The 6680-nt window shown below is 49.2% G+C and overlaps 1 long non-coding RNA gene across 1 annotated transcript; it reads right to left on the bottom strand.

The window, feature by feature from the left end:
• Nucleotides 1-4130: 4130 nt before the first annotated feature.
• LOC139083615 (uncharacterized) lies at nucleotides 4131-5013 on the bottom strand. The gene is made up of 2 exons (XR_011540567.1): nucleotides 4813-5013; nucleotides 4131-4372 (listed from the first exon to the last, which is right to left on the bottom strand). It is a non-coding gene; the product is annotated as an uncharacterized lncRNA (long non-coding RNA).
• Between the last annotated feature and the right edge of the window lie 1667 nt (nucleotides 5014-6680).

Raw genomic sequence — 6680 nt, 5'->3', positions numbered from 1 at the left:
CACTGAAATGCCCACGCTTCGGTCTTTGCATCCACTCTCAGAATCTTCTTGGCCAGAAGTGAGAGGTGGGGAATAGGAAGTGATGGCCGAGGGTGTGGGGAAGACAGTCCTTCCTCGTTCCTCACCCCCAACAACTGTATCTTTTGTGACTGGACAGGTTTGTCCACGTCTTAAGTGGCTTGTGCTGAGGGATTTGCAAACAGAAAAGGTACTGATTGAGAGGCAGGAATGCTCCTCTGGCTCACTCTCCTGCCTCTTGGCGATGCCTACACCTCCGAGCACCAGGAAGGTGCTACGTAGACCTGCGGGGGCATCACTCAGCTCTGGGAAAGCCGTTCTGAGTGTCAACACTCTGGCAGAGAGAAGTGCTAACATGCATATATGAAATGTCTGAACAGACTTGTTTGGGAGACAACTGGAGTTGTGAAGTAATCCTGATGTCTCCCCACGTCTCAGTTTTGAAGACAGGGTTTGCCTCCAGGCCTCTGACCTCCACTGTCTTTCTATTATTGTTAGCATTTGACAAAACTTTGCTTAAGACTTGGAGATGACAGAAGTCAACACAGAGAGGAGCTTATAATTGCTGCTAGAAGGGCTACTCTTAAGACCCTCCATGGAACAGAAGTCAACCCAACCTGGGATTCTCCAGGCCTAATGCCTGGGCCAGTGACCCTGCACCTGGAACAGACAATTTTCTCCATAAACTGACCTCCTCGGAGCCATGGTGCCCAGCCCCAGTGGGCAATGTCAACGCATGAGGAGAGTTACAGGCTCTCACTCAGGGCCCTGCTTCCAGAATCCTCCCCCAACGTGGAAGCAAGGGTCCAAGAGCCAGTTGGCTGAGCCCAGGCAGAGTGAGTCAGGACAGGAGACTAACATTCCAGGGAGAACAAGAACATAAAGGAGGCCGAAGTGCTGTTAGCAGAATGATTCAGATCCGCAAAGACAGAGCTTAGAGGGAGAGATGGTCAGGAATAGAACAGGAGGACCCAGAACCATTACTGCCTCCTTTCTCACCCATCTTCCCTGCTAATTTACCTGCCACACCCCTCGCCCCTGATAGGGGTGCACTATAGACCATGCACACTGGGCCTTCCCAACCAGCTCTACTCTTTAAGGAAGCTCCCCTTCCATGTGGGCACTGAGGGGCTGCCATCACAATATCCTTGCTCCTGGCTATAGTAACCAGCCCAAGGAAGGGTACTTCACTCAAACTGGGTCATTAGCTCCTTAACTGGGATTTTGCATACAGGTAACAGGAGACAGGAGGCCTTTCTTTACTCTGGGGTCACTAGTTGGGGTGATACAAGCCTAGAGTTGTCAGCCTTCCCCATACCCCACATAAAGGTCCAACATGAGGGAATGAGGCCAACACAGAGAAGAATAGAGCCCGAGAGACATTGTTGACATTTCTGGATCCAGTTGTTCCTGAAGCCCTTGCACTATGTTCATGTCAGTTACATGAGCTAATCCATTCCCATTTTTCCTCTTGGGCTACTTTGAGTTGGACTTCTGTCTCTGCTTAAAAAAAAAAAAAAAAATGGTCCTGGTCCTGATCAATACACTACGTGAGATTCCTTGTCCCCCAGCCAACCAGAGTCAATCCCTCTTCCTCTCTCTCTGCCTTTCTCTCCTATTTAAACTAGATGCAGAGATTACATTTCAATGGCTGAAACTGATAGGTTGTACCCATTCAGGACTAGGGTAGCCATGTGGTTGGGGGTTCATTGATAGAAGGAAAAAAAAAAGAAATCTGGTCTGTTGACATAAGGAGGGACAAGAAAAGAACCAGATGGGCAGATTGAGAAACACGACTTTTCCAATTCCTGCCCCAGGAAGCCCCAGTGCACTTCCTGCCCTCCTTTGTGTAATGTTCCCTGAAACCCAACAATACCTCCCGTCTTAGGCTTTTTTGGGTATAAGTGACAAAAACCCACCCACGCTAACTTAGGCAAAAAGGATAATTATTACAAGGATGCAGGTGTCCCCTGGAATCCTGGGACAAGTGGCACATCTGGGCCCAAGGGGGGCCTAGAAGCCAGGCAGCCCTTCTCTCTCTGGGCTCCATGGTCTCAAGCATCTTACTTGACACCAACTTTCTTCAGTTTCCACGTGCACGAGACTGAACATGGTTGCTTCATAGCCCCAGAGGGTAGACATTCATGTGGCCACAGAGATGTCCTGATCACCCCCTAGTCCTTGTCCAAATCAGGAGAAAGACTCTGGCAGGCCCAGTCTGGGTCATTGTCCGCCCCTGTTCCAATCAGATATGTCTGGTGGAGTGGGGGTCACATTGCACCCGAGCTTCTACAGCCCACCTCTGTAGAGGGAGCCTCTACAGCCATGTTATATTCAGCTACTTTGGGTAGGTTTCCATTCACTCCAATAACCAGAGCTGACTAAAGTAACTGCCAATAGCTGAGGCGCCTGTTTGTCCCTCACCTCCCCATGTTGGAAGGTGTGTAGCTCAAGCGTGTGTCTAGCTGTACCAAAGGGCTGGTTCTTCCTAGACAAGTGCAGAGAAATTACTCATGTGAACAACCAGAATTCATGGTGGTGCCAGCCGACTGTCGCTCCCTCCACTCCATGTCCCACCCACCACCACCACTGCTGAGGGAGAACTAGCCAGTGACATTTGATCTGGACCCATCATGCATCCCATGTAGGGTGGCAAGGAATCGTACAGAACATTCCATAGGTGGACTCCTACCTGGCACATACATGACTGTTGATCATAACTTGATCATAACTTTCAGGAAGGACAAATACCAATATTTCACCATCTCTGGACAATCCTGGGACCATACACTTAGCACTGAATGGGGAATTCTGGAAGTTGAACATGATTCTACAGATTTCACTAAGAGTGGTAAGTAGGACTGCAGGGGTGAGGCAGGTCAGCATGAGTCTTGGGCCCCCCTCCCACTCCTGCACTTAGGACTCTGAAGACATCAATTCCACCTAGGGGCCAGAGTTTTCTTTCCCGAGCACCGAGCGTGCTTGGTGGTGCCCCTGTAGTATGTCTTTAAGTTCTCTTTCTTCCACAATTACTTGGCAACAGGTGGCCCTGGATCTAGGGTGGGAATGGGGGCTGCCTCATGGAGCACAGGCAGATTGAAGGCTCCCAGGGGAAGGACAGCAGGATGTTTTCCATTCAATGCTGCTATTCTAAAATGAAGATATGACTGGCTCGTGTTAAAGCAGAATCCTGTAAGTACTCCCTAACATGACTGACAGGGCTAATTCAGAATTTAGAATAAAATAGGAAGAAATGCGAACACTCAGGCATGTCTGGATACCTCCCTCCCTCACACACGCAGCATTGCCCTGTTCCCAATCACTTTCTGATCTAACTCTAATTTTCTCCTTTGACTTGAGTAGAACACACTTTTCTAAAACATCTGGAGCGTATCTCGGCTTGTTCAAGGCCCAACCTCCTGTTTGCCTCCAGGCCCCGTGGGCAGCTCCCATTTCACTTTCAGGCTTCATGCTGGCAGGAGACCCATGACTGCATCAGTGCCTCTGTTGGCAGAGGATGTGTCCCAGCAGCACACCTCATCAGCAATAAGAGCATCGCAGCAACCTCCTAAGTGACAGGCAGGAAGGCACCAGAGAGGGAGTGGGGAGAGTTTTCAGTAGAAACATGTCATTGACTGCTGAAACAATGACAAACCACCAGGAAGGAAACTACAGAGACCTGGGGAAGGAAGAAGGGAAGGTCAGGGAAGGCAGGACCTCAGCCAGGTGATCGGGTTTAACGTCACTGGTGATGAGTCATGTTGACTACAGGTCCGCCAACGTGATGTGATGAGAAGGGCGCTTCACGTCTGTGGTCTTCTTCCCCAGACCCTAACCCCAGGTTAACCATGAGAAAACCACCGGACAAACCCAAATTGAGAGACAGTCTACAAAATACAGGCAAGCCCCAGAGATATCACGGGTTCAGTTCCAGACCACCGCAATTAAGTGAAATACGGCAATAAAGCGAGTCGGTTGAATTTCTTGGTTTCCTAGTTGTGTTTACACTATACTGCAGTCTATTAAGTGTGCAATAGCATTATGTCTAAAAAAAAACTGCCCTAATTAAGTACCTTAATATTTAAATAAAATTAATTAATGTCAACATAAAGTACTTAAATAAAATAAAAAATACTTTATTGCTAAAAAATGCTAACCATCCTCTGAGCCTTCAGCAAGTAGTAATCTTTTTGTTGGTAGAGGGTCTTGTAAAAAACGCAATACGTACCTGACCAGTAGTCCTCAAACTGCTGAGGGCATAAAAAAAATAAGGACAGTCTGAGAAAGTGTCACAGACTAGAAGAGACTAAGGAGACGTCATGACTAAATGTACTGTGGTATCCTGGATGGAATCCTGGAAGAGAGAAAGGACATTAGTGGAAAATCCAGCGAAATCGAATAAAGTGGAGTTTCGTTAGTAGTAGTATACCAGTGTGCTTTGCTTAGTTGGGACAAATGCAGTACAGCAATGTAAGAGAATAGGGACAATAAGGGACACTGGTGAAGGGTATACGGGAACTCTCTGTACTACCTTTGCAACTTTTCTGACAATTTAAAACTATTCTGAAATTCAAAGTTTTTTTTTTAAAAAAAGATAATGCAGAGATATAGGGGAGGGCAGGAAGATCTGGCTTTCTGGTTGGAAGGGGAGGAAAGGTTTGGAAGGGAGATGGCCCAGGAGATTTGAAGGAGAACCAGAGAGGCTGCCGGCTGGAATGAAGCAAGCGTCCCTGCCCCCAGTGTCCCTGAGGAAGTGGCTTCCTACAAACAGGGTCAGCAAGGGCTTTCCCTTACCTGTGGGTGGCGGAGAGAGATCTCGAGTTGAACTCCTGCAACTCCACTGTGCACGAGAATCACTCCATGAAATCTGGTCAAAATGCAGATTCTGACTCAGCAGGTCTGAGCTTCCGCTTTTCGAACTGGCTCCCAGGTGATGCTGGCGCTCTTGGTCCCAGGACCACATTTTGACTTGCAAGAAGCTGGAGAGTTGGACAACACCATTCACCTGGGAGGAGGGGAAGAGAGGCTGAAAGGGAAGCTGCAACCTTGAAGACACCATTCCCAACCTTGCCGGGCCTGAGGAACAGGGTGGGCTCGCAGCAGTGGCCCAGGGAGAAGACCAGAGTGTGGACCCTGTAGCCTCAGGAAGCAGGTCCAATTCTGATCACCTGCGAACTGCCACGCTGAGCAAGTGCCTTAGCCCCCCAGCCTCAGGTCCCCATCTGTGCTATAGGCATCGTAGCCTCCAACATCTCAAGGTGGTTCTGGGGACTGAATGAGGTAATCACGTGTGAGGGACCCAGCACACAGTACAACTACTGGTGGAAACGACCAAGGGCCCTGCCAAAAGAGCTTCGGATGACTTACAAAGACTGTGTTTTTTGGTTTTTATTAACATGGCTTCACCCTCAGGAAGCCATTTTGTTTTACTTAGTCAATTATTCAGTCAGTCAACAGAAATGCATCAAAAGCCCATCATGGGCTTCCGAAGAGCTTGCTGTCTGAAGTCTCCTGTCTCATGGAATCCAGATTTACAGGTTAGAGTTGAAGAGAAGCCAAAGGCCAGTGGGACCTTGCCTCCACTTGCCAAGGCAAGAATTTGTCTTTCTCAATCCTCTGTGCTTCTCTCACTCTGACCTCCCTCTCTGACCAGGGTCCACAGATGAGAGAGAACTGCACCCGTGGGCGCCTCTCTCCCTCCAGGGAGCCACCTGCTGGGGAAGGTGTGGCTCCCCAGCCTTCCCTCTGCCGTTCCTCCTGCCGTAGAGCTATGTTATAGACCTCAGCCACATCTGGACAGCTGTCCTCAAAGGGGCAGGGGCTACAGATTCCTGCTCATCTTCAAATTTAACTTCTACAAACACGTTTACATGCACGGTCACAGGAGTTTCAAGATCAAATCAAGGTGGTTTCCTCACAGCAGATACGAGGAAAAGAAAAGAAGACCAATTCATTGACTCCTGTTGGGTCACAGACACTTCAAGAACCTGATAAAAGCACACGATGCCATCACCATGAGAAAAACACACTTAGACTCACCCAACTCTGCCCCCAGGTGCAGAGGATTCTGGGCGCTGGCTTAAGAATGCCAGCTCTAGAGGCCCCAGAAAGCTTAGGAATACAAGGAGAACGCAGCCAGACAACAGGGGAAGGTGGTAGGTATGACAAAGGTCCCCAGTTTTCAGTGTCATCACAATGTCTTTGTGGCCTCAAGTCCCCAGCTCCATTAGTGGCCACCGACAGCCACCCTTTGCACTGTCCCCTAGGTCAGGGTGCGGACTTGCCCAGCTGGGGCATTCCTGTCAGCTGCTTCTCCTGGGACCCTGGGGAATCACAGCACATTGTCCCCATTAGCGTGGAAACCCTGGGCTGCTTCTTTCTGGCCTGTGGCTGATTCTACTCTCACTGCCCAGGACTCCCCGAGCGCCCTCCAGCATTACCCTCAGTCTTCTTCTTGGGCTTAGGCTAGCACAAAAAAATAATACACTTTTCTCCCAGCACAGAAGTCCGCAGAACTTTACTCCAAACCCAGGGGGAGCGCAAGGAAATAAACAAGAAGATCTGAATGAATAAAAATAGTCCACTGTACCCAGGACATCTCCCTGACCCCAGATCCTGGCCACAAACCCGGGTTTGGCTTCTCCCATCCCGTCTCCTTGTAC

Source organism: Equus przewalskii, chromosome 1 (genome assembly GCF_037783145.1).
Source record: "Equus przewalskii isolate Varuska chromosome 1, EquPr2, whole genome shotgun sequence".
NCBI classification, from domain to species: Eukaryota; Metazoa; Chordata; class Mammalia; order Perissodactyla; family Equidae; genus Equus; species Equus przewalskii.
This window is presented reverse-complemented; position numbering and strand designations above follow the sequence as displayed.